At 42.2% G+C, this 15,043-nt stretch overlaps 1 protein-coding gene and 1 long non-coding RNA gene across 2 annotated transcripts in view; one reads left to right on the forward strand and one right to left on the reverse strand.

The window, feature by feature from the left end:
* Positions 1-15,043, forward strand: part of IGSF11 (immunoglobulin superfamily member 11) — a 367,612-nt gene that overhangs the window by 206,523 nt on the left and 146,046 nt on the right. The window lies entirely within an intron of this gene.
* On the reverse strand, positions 11,871-14,230 carry LOC141129385 (uncharacterized). Its single transcript, XR_012241817.1, has 2 exons — positions 14,024-14,230; positions 11,871-11,997 (listed from the first exon to the last, which is right to left on the reverse strand). It is a non-coding gene; the product is annotated as an uncharacterized lncRNA (long non-coding RNA).

Below are 15,043 nucleotides of genomic sequence, written 5' to 3' on the forward strand. Positions count from 1 at the left end.
AGATACCCTTAAGATGTAGTTCTCACTCAAAGGTCTATTTGATCTACATCAACCATTCTCGACCTTTGTAGCCTAGAGCAGTGGTCACCAAACTGAGTCCCTTTGCTTGCCTATATCCAGCCCTTGGGGCGTTGTTACTCCCAGTGACAACAACAAGGGGGCACAATTCCTCTCACTGAGACCAACAATGAGGCACTATTCCTCCTTCCTCCCACTGATACCAATGATGGGGCACTATTCCTCCCACTGAGATCAGTGATGAGGCACCATTCCTCCCACTGATGCCAATGTTGGGGCACCATTCTTCCCACTGATGCCAATGATGGGGCACTATTCCTCCCACTAATAACAATGATGAGGCATTGTTTATTCCCATTGACGTCAGGGTATTTCATACTGACAGGCTGCCCCCCCCCCCCCCCCATGTCTTAAAAACAGTAAACTGGCCCTTTGTTTAGAAAGTTTGGAGATCCCTGGCCTGGAGGAACCCCTAAATTAATTTCGGGTCCTTGAAGGACCCCTTACTCAAATCAATTTTTCAGGAGTCAATGGCCCCTTACATTGGTGGACAGTAGGAATATTGCAACCCTTGCAGACAGCTAAAATAGATAATTGGTGTCATTCTGCTGACTTTGCCAAGTGTTGTTGGTCCTGGAACTATGCAGGAACCATCAAATGGAAGGTCAACCAGCCGCAGCTCAAGGTACTCTTAGCAACCTCTGGAGGCGACCTAGGGTTCCATGGAACCCCAGTTGAGAATGGTTGATCTACATGCTCTACCTAGGTGCATTTCTCCACCCTGCCTTTATGCCATAGATAACTCTTTCCCTTTCTTCCCAATTTTGTGTTTTTATGAGCTGAAATCAACACCTGTGCATGAATACACTAGACAGAGGAAACCTCCGGAGGACCTTCAAGGCACTACAAGTAAAATTGTTAGAAAGTCCTGTAAAGGTTTCCTCTGTCCAGTGCAGTCATTCCCAGTCAGGGTTCCATGATATTCTAGGGATCCTCCAGATGTTGCTAGAGATCCCTTGAGTTTTATCTGATTGACTTCCCATCTGACGGTGCCTAGATAGTTCTGTCTATTGCCACTTGGAAGAGCCAGTGGCATGACACCAATGATCGTTTTAGCTGTTGGTAAGAGTGACATTGTGACCACCACTCAAAGTGGGTAATTATTCTCACAGACCAACTATGTTAAGTGCATTCTTCTCACAATCCCCCGAAGAATTGATTTCATAAGGGGTTTTCTGAGAGCCAAAATTATTTCATGGCTTCCTGTGGGGTAAAAAAGTTGAGTGTATCCATGGTCAATTATAAGGGATAATGGCACCACCCAATGGGTGATGGCACCTCGTTCTATAGATAATAAATAGGAAGTTAACACCTACTGTATGTAGACTTTCTGACACCAAGGATTTGATTATTTAACCAGAAAAGGATGGTTCAACTACTTTTCTTACCTCCCATCCTGTTCTTGGCAATCAACATCTACACCAGCCTTTCTCAACCTTCTCAACACAGAGGAGTCCTTAAAATAACTTTCCGGTCTCATGGAACCCCTACCAAAAATTAAAATAGCTACAACTCATGATACTTCAGTATAATGGCCATTGGGAAGAATTACCCCCTTACAGATAGCTAAAAAGATCAATGGTGGCAGTGGAAACTTATCTGAGAGGCAGATATTGCTCATTGCTCAAGAAACCTCTAGCAACCTCTGGAGGAACCCTCAAGGAACCCCTAGCATCCTCTGGAGGAACCCTCAAGGAACCCCTAGCATCCTCTGGAGGAACCCTCAAGGAACCCCTAGCAACCTCTGGAGGAACCCTCAAGGGACCCCTAGTAACCTCTGGAGGAACCCTAGAGTTCCATGTTTGAGAAACCCTGATCTACACCTTCAATGGTGATTGGATTAAGGTAATTCCGCTACTTTTGTGGCTATACTGTAAATGCTTGAGTATGTTCCTGACACTCATTAGAACTAAAGAAACGGCTTGGAGAAGCTCCAGAATATCTTTAACATTACAGTAACAGGTCCAGTTGAATTTGACAAACTACTATTAGATTTACCATGAAAGTTGCTTGGAGTCCCTAAATAAGAACAAATGTGGTTTAAAAGTACAGCTATCCTTTAATAATAACTTCAGCGGTTGATCGATGACAATTTAAGGTCTAAATGGGACTTTTTACATTACTGGAAGAACTTGAAATCTCTGGTGTTAATATCACTGATTGCCGATTTATATATATGGCCTCCGTAGCAGTCAGAGAAGTTTTGCTGAGCTCCAAAATTTCCTCTCCACATTAATCTACACCAACTTCCTCACCGTCCGTCTCTGCGGATCAATTTATCTCCCAAGAGTATCATTTTCCCCCTGATTGTGGTTATAAATCTGACGTTTGCGCTCTTGTCCTGTCATCGTTTTCTGCTCTTTTTAATATTTCCACGTCCCATCTTCGGGCTCTGTGCAGGAATGCAAGATTGTTTATTACATTCAGATAATCAATGGTTCACATTGAGCTGCTGTGTGATCTGCTGGCTCAGAAGGGCCCGATAAGCTGATTTAACAGTGCCGATTATTCACCGGCCTATTAAAGAGACTATTGTTAGTGATGGTGAAAATTAGGAATTGATTATTTTTTTTCCTAGTTACACGGTTAAAGGACAAAGCTTTATGATTAAGTCAAAGTTCATTTTTTGGTCTGTAGGAGCTTTCATTGCCCTGTGCAAGGGAGCATCACACTGATTTAATAAATGTAAAAAAAAAAAAAAAAAAAATACCCGTTTGATGTCCATTATAGGAGCTTATGTTTATGGTATGCAGATGTGTAGCACTCAGATGTACTTGATGTTTTGTATACTATTTATCTTATCTATATCTACATTATATGGCCAAAAGCTTGTGCACACCTGACCATCATGTCTATATGAGCTTGTTGGATATCCCATTCTAAAACCATGGACATGTGGAGTTGATGACCATTTGCGGCCATACCAGCCTTTCTCAACCTTCTCAACACATTCAGCCATAAAAGAACATTTGGGAGGTTGGGTACTCATGTTGGATAAATAGACCTGGCTTGCAATCACCCTTCCAATTCATCCCGAAGATGTTCAGTAGGGTTGAGTTCAGGGCTCTATGGAGACCACTCGGGTTCCTCCACACAAAACCCATCAAACCATGTCTTTCAATCAGTAAGGTTGAGGTCAGGGCTCTATGGATGCCAACCAAGTTCCTCCACACCAAACCTACTGAACCATGCCTTAGGCTGGGTTCACGCTAGCTGCAGTGGCTTGCAGCAGGGGTCCGGTGCCTCCCTGTTATTATTATTATTATTATACAGGAATTATATAGCGCAAACCGTTTACGCAGCGCTTTACCATATAAAAGGGAGACAATACAGTTCTAATACATTAAAATACAAGAGGATTAAGAGGGCCCTGCTCACAAGAGCTTACAATCTAATAGGGTGGGGCAGGTGGTACAAAAGGTTGTAACTGTGGGGAATGAGCTGATGGAAGTGGTAAAAGATTAGTTGGAGACATGATAGGCTTCACTGAAGAGATGATTTTTCAGGGATCACCTGAAGGTAGCAAGAGTAGGGGATAGCCAGACAGGTTGAGGTAGTGAGTTCCAGAGGATGGGAGAGGCTCTGGAGAAATCCTGGAGATGAGCATGGGAGGAGGAGACGAGAGAGCTTGAGAGTAGGAGGTCTTGAGAAGAGCGGAGAGGACGATTTGGGTGATATTTGGAGACAAGATTGGTGATGTAGCTCGGGGCAGAGTTGTGAACGGCTTTGTATGTTGTGGTTAGTATTTTGAATTGAATTCTCTGGGTGATTGGGAGCCAGTGTAGGGATTGGAGGAGAGGGTTGGTGGTCAGTGTAGGGATTGGAGGAGAGGGTTGGTGGTCAGTGTAGGGATTGGAGGAGAGGGTTGGTGGTCAGTGTAGGGATTGGAGGAGAGGGTTGGTGGTCAGTGTAGGGATTGGAGGAGAGGGTTGGTGGTCAGTGTAGGGATTGGAGGAGAGGGGTGGTGGTCAGTGTAGGGATTGGAGGAGAGGGTTGGCAGACACTGAGCGGTTGGTAAGGTGGATAAGTCTGGCAGCAGCATCCATGATAGACTGAAGAGGGGAGGAGCCTATGGAGAGGCAGGCCAATGAGAAGGGAGTTGCAATAGTCAAGGTGAGAGATAACCAGGGAGTGAATGAGGAGCTTGGTGGTTTCATTTGTTCTCCGTTTCAGGTGCAAATCAAATTTGAAAGGAAATTCCAATACCTATAATTTAATAGTTGGTAATAGTTAAGTTATTATTAGTTAGTTATTTCAGATTTTGGAATTTTTGGGTTTTTGAATTTTCGGATCATTTTCGAATTTCCGAATTTATGAGTTTTCAAATATTCGAATATTCGGAAAAATTTGTTAAACGGGTTTTCGTTAATTCGTATATTTCCGAATTTGTCGAAATTCGTTAAAAAACGAATTTGAGACAAAACTAATCGCGCATGTCTAATCAGGCCCGATTAACACTTTGCGATTTGGAATTACTGGCAGATTCACCGCAACTCTGCCCGCAATTCCGAATCACGGAGCAATCGCTGCAAAACATTGGGTGCCTTTCATTCTAAATGGCACCACGAACCTTGCAGCGATTGTCATGCAGCAAAATAAATGTTTTTAAAATCTCATAAAGCTTGTAAACCCCAAAAAGGAGCAGGAGCTTCTTTTGGGGCAACAAACGCTCATTAAATCGTGCTGCGATCTCTGCAAAACACATGAAGAGCATTTGGGTGTCATTTGTTCTGAATGGCATCCCAAATCGGGTCCAATGTTTTGCCGCAAAGGATTGTGGCAATCGTAGCAAAATGTGAGTTTAAAAATCGCATGAAGCTTGACGTTTAATAAAAAAGGAGCAGGAGCTTCTTTTGGGGGCGACAAACGCACCCCAAAATTGTGCCGCAATCACTGCAAAACACACGAAGAGCGTTCATGCTGAATGGTATCCCAAAGCGCGGTGCAATGCTTTGTGAATAACCACTTCCAGCCCAAGGACGTCGTATGACGTCCTTGACTTTCAGTGGGAATAGCTGAATGATGGGTGCAGCTACAGGCATCATTAAGATATCCTTGCTTTCAGGCAGCAGTTCTGTGCACCATAAGAACGATCATAGTGGCAGTTCCGCCAACAGGCGACGGGAGGGGACATACCCCCCCTCCCCATGCCATCCGGTGCTTCTCCGGGCTCTTCTGTGCCATTGGTGACGCGGAGAAAGAATCGCCTGTCACCGGATGATAACCATAGAGATTTCCGGTGACCAGATGGTCACCAGTCACCTCTATGACCGTTGGAGGCCCGGGCGCGACGTTATGACATCACGTCCGGGCCGCGGGTGTAAACAAAGCCGCGATCGCGGCTGGTAAGCATGAGATCGTGGATTTTTTTTTTTTCCGATCTCATGCTTTCCAGCCTGGAGGAGAGATGTGGGGTCTTATTGACCCCGCATCTCTCCATAAAGAGGACCTGTCACGAACGATTCCTAAGGGATGTTTACATTTCTTGTAATAGAAATAAAAGTGATAAAAAAAAAATGTAAAAAAATAAAGTAAAAAAAAAATTTAAAAAAAATTTAAAACGCCCCTGTCCCCGGTAGCTCACGCTCAGAAGCGAAGGCACACGTAAGTCCCGCCCACATATGTAAACGCTGTTCAAACCACACATGTGAGGTATCGCCGCGTGCGTTAGAGCGAGAGCAACAATTCTAGCACTAGACCTCCCCTGTAACTCTAAACATGTAACCTGTAAAACATTTGAAAGCGTCGCCTATATAAATTTTTAAGTACCGAAGTTTGGCGTCATTCCACGAGCGTGCGCAATTTTAAAGCGTGACATGTTGGGTATCTATTTACTCAGCGTAACTTCATCTTTCACATTATACAAAAAAATTGGGCTAACTTTACTGTTTTGTTATTTTTTAAATTATAAATTGTTTTTTTTCCCAAAAAAAGCGTTTGAGAAATTGTTGCGCAAATACCATGCGAGATAAAAAGTTGCAACGACCGCCATTTTATTCCCTAGGGTGTCTGCTAAAAAAAAAAATATAATGTTTGGGGGTTCTGAATAATTTTCTAGCAAAAAAATGATGCGTTTTACATGTAGGAGAGAAGTGCCAGAATAAGCCCGGTATGGAAGCGATTAATAAGGTGGTATAAATCGGTCATATTCATGGGTATACAAACTCTGTGCCCATGTGACCCACCTTCAGCGCAGTCTGGGCTCCGTACTCTGCAGCAGGCTGGTGGTAACACACCTTACGGAAGAGAACAGAATCCACTTTGGCTGTGATGAGATTAAGGAGATCCTCTTGCTGTGCGCCCCCCCAACCCCGCCCCCTTCCAAAATAAATCGCCATCTGCTCCTCTCTTTTGGTTGCTGAAGGATTTGTATCGGGTTCAAAATTTATTGGCATTGTTCATTTGTTTAGATTGTTTTTTTTTTTTTTTTTTTTTTAAAGGAAACATGTTATAAAAAAAAAATAATAAAAATAAAAAAAATTACAGCCAGTGCAGATTTGGTATAAAAAGAAACATTGCAAGCCCCAAAGCAGAAGATAGACCAGAAGGTCCAAATGGTCTTAAAAGCTCTGTGAATCCGTCTTCAACATTTAAGCCCCATACACACCGGGGGGGTCTTCTAAATGCTTTTCTCCTGGTGTGAGAAAGCGCGCCTAAGCCACGCACTTGGGCGTTCATTCATTTCATTGGCCTGATTTTTAATTTATTTATACTCAAGTGTTTTGTTTCCCGATAGATACACTATATTACCAAAAGTATTGGGACGCCTGCCTTTACACACACATGAACTTTAATGACATCCCAGTCTTAGTCCATAGGGTTCAATATTGAGTTGGCCCACCCTTTCCAGCTATAACAGCTTCACCTCTTCTGGGAAGGCCGTCCACAAGGTTTAGGAGTGTGTCTGTGGGAATGTTTGACCATTCTTCCAGAAGCGCATTTGTGAGGTCAGGCACTGATGTTGGACGAGAAGGCCTGGCTCGCAGTCTCCGCTCTAATTCATCCCAAAGGTGTCTCTATTGGGTTGAGCCGTCAAAAAAAAAAAAAAGAAGAAGGTAGCCAGCATCTCTAGTAATCCAAAATAAAAAGCCTTTATTGCTACATACAGGAATGGTGTAAGAACAGTGCAAATGCTAACGCGTTTCGGCACAAAAAGGCTTTGATCACAGCATTACACCATTCCTGTATGTAGCAATAAAGACTTTTTATTTGGATTACTGGAGATGCTGGCTACCTTCTTCTTTTTTTTTTTTGACGGATAACACCATGGAAGGGATACCTGTTCAGCCTGAGCACCCAGTGAGAGATGCCACCCTAGATTCAAGTGAGACTTTCCTTTGTTGAGAGAGCTGCTATTTTGTTTCTTTGGTTCTATCGGGTTGAGGTCAGGCACTGATGTGGATGAGAAGGCCTAGTTTGCAGTGTTCACTCTAATTCATCCCAAAGATGTCAGGTCAGGACTCTGTGCAGGCCAGTCAAGTTCCTCCACCCCAAACTCGCTCATCCATGTCTTTATGGACTTTGCTTGGTGCACTGGTCCAAATCATTTGGTGGAGGGGGGTTATGGTGTGGGGTTGTTTTTCAGGGGTTGGACTAGGCCCCTTAGTTCCAGTGAAGGGTGTCAGCAGACCAAGACATTTTGGACAATTTCATGCTCCCAACTTTGTGGGAACAGTTTGGGGATGGCCCCTTCCTATTCCAACATGACTGCGCACCAGTGCACAAAGAAAGGTCCATAAAGACATGGATGAGCGAGTTTGGGGTGGAGGAACTTGACTGGTCCTGACCTGGACCTGATAGAACACCTTTAGAATGAATTAGAGCGGAGACTGCGGGCCAGGCCTTCTTGTCCAACATCAGTGTCTGACCTCACAAACGCGTTTCTGGAAGAATGGTCAAACATTCCCATAGACACACTCCTAAACCTTGTGGACAGCCTTCCCAGAAGAGTTGAAGCTGTTATAGCTGCAAAGGGTGGGCCAACTCAATATTGAACCCTACGGACTAAGACAGGGATGCCATTAAAGTTCATGTGCGTGTAAAGGTAGGTGTCCCAATACTTTTGGTAATATAATGTATATGCCCCTACCTGCAAAAAAAAAAAACTGCAGGCATCTGCTGTCCAAAAGAGAGAACTATTAATTTCACTGGGAAACAAGAGGAGCATTGCCTGAGCTTCTCCTCTCCAGATTCCCGGAGGTCCCCCACCAGCGGGGGGAAGTACTTAGACTTCTAAAGGTTAACGAGAAGAGCCGGCAGCAGCTGGTGGAGTGCTGAGTGTCATTAGTGAAAAACTTTACAATCATTTCAGAGATATTAAAGCGGTATTAAACCTGAAAGCAAATATTTATTATATTGCAGCTTACCAATTCGTACCGATGGATGTGATGACTGCATTCGTTTCCCCTTTTAGGCTTTCTTTTATTTATTTTCACCTGGTGATCAGACCAGTAAGTCTGATGTTTTTTCAAACGTACAAGCCCCTTTTGCAGATATAGCAGTTAGATGGATCAGACAAACCATTTGCCACTGACAGGGGTGCTTTCAGTGATCAGCTTTTATTTATTTATGTAAAACCTTTATCCGAAAAGGAACATAGACTGTTTGCTGTAACTGATTATAAAGCGTGAGCTGGAGTTTGGCTTTAATATGTTGGTGTATTTTAATCTGCTAGTACAGTGGAACCTTGGATTACGAGCATAATCCGTTCCAGGAGAATGCTCGTAATCCAAAGTACTCGCATATCAAAGCGAGTTTCCTCATTGAAGTAAATGGAAATGAAAATAATTTGTTCCGCATTGACTTCAATGGCATGCAATACCGCATACGGCCAGTGGCGGGGGGGCGCTGGAGAGCCTGGGAAACGGCCGAAAAGGCCTTTATTGGCTACATGGTCAAATACAATGCAGATAGGCTAATGGCCAAAATGCGTTAGCGTATCTGCACTCTATTTGATCATGTAGCCAAAAAAGTCCTTTATGTTTGGATCATACCGAGTTGCCGGCTTGATTTTACCACAAGTGTAGAGTCACTAAAGCCAGGTCAGTGGTTTTCCTAACTCCTGGATTGGTCATGGTTGAAAAATGCTAATTTGTCTTTGTGGATTTTTGGTTTGGGGTGTAATACTGCTTTAAAGGGAGGGAGACTACTGTAGTAACTGTTGGCTTGCGTTGTTGTGGATGGCCATGCTGGAGATTAGCGCCATCATTCACAAAAACACAAACCCACAACAAAATATCCCAGCTTCTACTCTAGTCTCTCTCCCCAGAATAGCAATCGAGGCTGAGTTGTCCAGGAGAGACTAGTGTAGTAGCTGGCATGTGTTGCTGTGGGCTTGTGTCTTAATGGTTAGTCTTAGTGGTCTTGTGGTTAATAATACCGCTCCTCTCCAGCATGGTCATTTCACAAGAACACAAGTTGACTACTGTAGTCTCTCTTCTCCGAAATGGCAGGTGGTTGGTGCTCAGCTGACCATGCTGGAGATAAGCGTCAGTTACTACATTAGTCTCTCTCCCCAGAATAGCAATCTAGGCTGAGTTGTCCAAGAGATATTAGTGTAGTAGTTGGCATGTGTTGTGGATGGCCATGCTGGATATTAGCGCCACCATTCCCAAAAACTCAAGCCCACAACAACATATCCCAGCTACTACTCTAGTCTTTCTCCCCAGAATAGCAATCTAGGCTGAGTTGTTCAAGAGAGACTAGTGTAGTAGCTGGAGTGTGTTGTTGTGAATGGCCACGCTGGAAATGAGTGCAATCATTCAAAAAAACACAAGCCCACAACAACATATCCCAGTTACTACTTTAGTTTCTCTCCCCAGAATAGCAATCTAGGCTGAGTTGTCCAAGAGAGACTAGTGTAGTAGCTGGCATGCATTGCTGTGGGCTTGTTTCTTTGGTGAATAATTCTTCTCCTCTCCAGCATGGTCATTTCACAAGAACAAGACTACTGTTGACTACTTTAGTCTGTCTCCTCCAAAATAGCAGGCGGTCGGCGCTCAGTCTTTCTTTTCAGTACAGAGAAGGTGACAGAGGAGACATACTGTAGGGCTGCACGATTAGACTAAACGCTGTAGATGTTCTGCCCTGCCAGCATGGGAGTAGGTGGAGCTTCGGCAGCTCCATACATAGTATAATTTAGCATCATTTAGTCACACCCACTTCTTGCCACCAGGATCACCATATCCCTGGTAGGGGCCCCAGTGTATTACTTTGCCCAGGGGCCCATGACGCTATTATGATGGCCCTTATGAATAAGGCCCGATGGGTGAAACGCATTCGAATATCAACACTGTATTTGATCATGTAGTCAATAAAGTCCTTTATCTTTGAATGGCAGCTTGGGAGGGGCGTGCATTGTCCACCTCAACAACTGATGCAAAGATCTGAAAATCAGAAGAATTAACGGGTCATGTTACAGCAACAGGACCAAGATCAGAAATACAGTGTGCCAGATTAGAGTTGGAGTCCACATATAGGTCTTTACTCACAGTACCCAATAAAAAGCCAACACATTTTTTGAAGGGTCTTCATCAGGTCTTAAAAAGTTGAACTTAAAGAGATCCAGATGATAGGAACTATCATCAAGGCAACTATCCATGAAAGCATAACTCCTCCCAAGAGCCAGTCCACTGTTGCATCAGGACTGAAAGCTATTGAGAGGAGTACCAAGGCAGGGTGCTGTTATGTTTTTAGGAAACTTGCTTGTTCACACACGGTTCTTTCATGTGAAACGCGTCAACTATTCATCCTTGTCAAGTTTGTCTGGCTTACAACAATAAAGAAAACTTTAACAGCATCCTTTGGACTTGAGTGTGCAATTAATTTCTTCTTTTCTTGACATTACCAACGGTGATGACCCGGGATTAGCACCTTGGATCGGGTGTGTCCACCTTTTGTTGCCAGAAGCGGTGTGTGCGCCTGTTGTCTGTTTCCAGCTTTGTAAAGCCCCTGCCAGCCCCTCCCACCAGCCGTAATCTGTCTGCATTGCATAGAGAAGCAAAGTTACATCACTGGGTCTTAAATTCGATATGTAATAAAAAACCTGAGCCTGCATTCACTAGATCTGGCTTCCCACAGTACACAGAACATGGAAATGCAATTATTTTAGTAAATATAAACTGATAAATACCTTTTCACATCAGCGGTATATAGCAGTCTTGTGACTTCTATCAGTGTCTGGTTAAAGCTTGTAGGAGGAGTTTTCATTCTCCTCTGATTGTCCAATGAGGCTGCAGGACCCCTGACCCTCTGTCTGGACAGTGCTGATCACAAGCACTCGCCCAAGAAAAAAAAAACTCACTAGCAATACACACCAAACTGAGCATGTGCAGAGTGACTCCATAGGCTCTGTTCAGTCAGGAGATGGATTGGGGACAGTGGAAGAAGGGGGGGAAAACAAAGAAGACAGGATCACACCTTTTTTTACATAATGCAGATGATTAACCCCTGAGGTTCCACGGTGACTGCATGTACAGACCGATTTTACTGTTGTGGGTTTAGTAACACTTTAAGCTTCAGCTTTAATATTTGCCTATCCTGCCAACTGCGCCACCAGGTGGCGATCTGTTTAATTACAAGCTAAATATAGAAACATGGATTTTATTTTTAAGCATTGATAACAGCAAATTAGAAATTGCGCTTCAGGTGTAAGTTACATGATTAGTGTGGCTCTAGGCTATTGCATTTGCAAATCCTATTAACGCTTTGCGCTCCTGCTTAGTCGGCATTTTTTCGAGCTGTGGAGCGGCGAGACAATTTGTCATCTCTGTGCTGTCACAGATGGGTCGGTGTAGGTGTATTCGATGTAGCCAGCCATAAAGAGCATTCCCATATCTCCTCCACTCTGCACTGATGTGGATCTGCTTCTTCCGCTCTGCCTTTAGATGTGAAGAGGCGACGGTGGAGAAAGTGGAGACCCTGGAAAATAACATGTTGGTAAATGTGATTTTTTTTTAATGTCTTGCAATATAACACACCTGTTAATTCAACCCATATTTTCAGTAAAATATACTAGCCAATTTTTTTGGTAGAAATATAAAAAAAAGAAAAAAATGAGGCTGCATCAAGTAATTAGATACCAAACATATCAAGCCTTAAAACACAGATGGACTTACTAATTAGGCGATTTCTGAAGGCAATTGGTTCCACTGGATTTTAGTTAGGGGTATCAGAAGAGTAAAGGGGGGCTGAATACAAATGTACCCCACACTTATCACATATTTATTTGTAAAAAATGTTGCCACTTTGTGTTAGAGCTAAGAGCTGCACGATTAATCGTCAAGAATCGTTATCGCGATTTTTTCCCGTTGAGATCTTGACGAAAGTGTTTCATGATTCTTGCTATGCAAAGAATTTTTTCTGCTCTTCTGAAGCCACAGCTGTCATAAGAAAGGAAGGAAAAACTGGGCAGTCTGCCAAGAATTATGTGTCATTCTTTATCAGTGGAACTTAAGTATAAACATTGTAACAATTTGTCAAAGGAATAGACTTCATGTGTAAATGAGGAACGTTTAACCACTTAAACACTAAACCTTTTTCTGACATTTGTTGGTTTCAAGTTAAAATCATTTGTTTTGCTAGAAAATTACTTAGAACCACCAAACATTATATATATATATATATATATATATATATATATATATATATATATATATATATATATATATATATATATATATATATATATATATATATATATTTTAGTAGAGACCCTAGAGAATAAAATGGTGGTTGTTGCAATATTTTATGTCACACTGTATTTGCACAGCGGTCTTTCAAATGCATTTTTTTTTGAAAAAATTACTCTATTGAACTAAAAAAAAAAACTAAACAGTAAAGTTAGCCCAATTTTTCTTTTGTATAATGTGAAAGATTTTACACCGCGAAAATTGTGATTCTCATTTTGCTCATGCAGCTCTGCTTTTTGTTGGTCCATCACATAAAATCCTAATAAAATACATTTATGTTTTTGGTTGAAACATGACAAAATATGGAAAATTTTAAGGGGTATGAATACTTTTTCAAGGCACTGTATGAAGCATATTGACCTTAAAGGGGCATCACTGACCACCAATGTTATGGGTATAGGTGTGTGCAGCCTATTGCATTAGGGTGTGCACCCCAAATGTATTAAAACATGGACGGTGTCAGTAGAGCAGAGGTTGGAGTCAGTAGCTTTTTATTTTTATTATTTTAATCTTTTTATTTTTTTACCATTTTTTTTAGGAGCCCCTTTCGGGGGGCATTGGTGCAATATCAGCAGGTGGAATCTGCACGTCAAGCGGTGATTAGCGGTGACCAGCGCACGCCCATGGTTATGGGGCACTCACCTCTGACTACCAAAGGGGCACATATGGAACATGTGGACCTTAAAAGGGCATCATTGACCACAAATGTTATATTCTTAATGGCACCCCAAACACGGTGTGATTTTGTCGCAATGGCCGCGTGACAATATGTGCCACAATTGCGGGAAACACGCGTGGAAAAACGCCCCTGGCTCAAGGCCAAAATGTAGTCATCGAGCCTGTTTGCCGCAAACAACGCACATAGGGCAGCCCATTCCAGTGAATGGGCTGCCCTATGCGTGACTTTCCGAAACGCGTAGGTCACTCTACAAGGATCGCAAGTGGGAACACCCATTCCCAATTTGCAAGAAGTGAAAGAAGTCTTAAGTCCTGGTTAGAATGATCAACCGGGACAAATGAAGAGGGAAAATCTCCCCCCAGTGTGGGGGTCTAACCCCTCCCCCGTTCTCTCCATAGCAAAAAAAATATATATTAAAAAATTGCCATTGGATACATTTCAACAGAAAATTGTGAATGTACAATATATTTGTAAAGAGTGGATTGTAATAAATAAATAAAATTAGTGATATTTCATTGCTGATCATCAAAGGGAGCCAGCATATAATACCGCAATATGATTTTTTTTTTTTTTGTACCATTGTTTCAATCTATCCTCCTATGTGACAGGTTCTCTTTTTGTTTCCTTGGCTCCCTCTGACGCGTTTGTCACTCCTTCTGAACCAGAGCTAAAGTAGGAACCAGATCGTTGTTGAGCATGTCCGTATTATAAGATGCCTTTAAGCGATGCCAGTGTATCTGTCGCGGCTGTTTCCATGGCAACCCGTCAGCAAAAACTTGTTTCTGCTGAAAATAGAAAAAAAAAAAAAAAAAACATTAAAAATTGTTACTATCAATCACATACAAATAAATCTGCTATTGTACTACCTGAACCCTCCCGCTGTGCGATTGTATTACCGACCACGCTGAGAACTTTGGCAGCGGGAACGATTTTTAGGCATGACGGATGACACGGGGTGCGCTGGGATGTGGGGGGAGGGGGGATATAAAGTGGGATTAAAATCAAGAAACGACTGCGGGCTACAAATCTGATCAAAAATTGGTTCCAATTGAATCTTACCAAAGAAAATTATAAAAAAAAAAATACATAACTGATACGCGTGCGTCCTACGCTAGCCTTCAGAGGAACCAAAGACAAGGTTCAAGATAAAAACAAATCTGAATATGATCCATTACTACTACTACTACTACTACTACTACTACTATTACTACTACTACTACTACTATTACTACTACTACTACTACTACTACTATTACTACTACTATTACTACTACTACTATTACTACTACTACTACTATTACTGCTACTACTACTACTACTATTACTACTACTACTACTACTACTACTACTACTACTATTACTACTACTACTACTACTACTACTACTATTACTACTACTACTACTACTACTACTACTATTACTACTACTACTACTACTACTATTACTGCTACTACTAATAATAATTATAATAATAATAATAATAATAATAATAATATTGGAAGAATGAAATGGTAAAATGCGAGGCAGTTCCCTTTAGACATGTGCGGTTCGTTCCGAATTGAAATTCGGACAAATTTTTCATTATTCGAATTGCAAT

Source organism: Aquarana catesbeiana, linkage group LG02 (assembly GCF_042186555.1).
Source record: "Aquarana catesbeiana isolate 2022-GZ linkage group LG02, ASM4218655v1, whole genome shotgun sequence".
Taxonomy (NCBI): domain Eukaryota; kingdom Metazoa; phylum Chordata; class Amphibia; order Anura; family Ranidae; genus Aquarana; species Aquarana catesbeiana.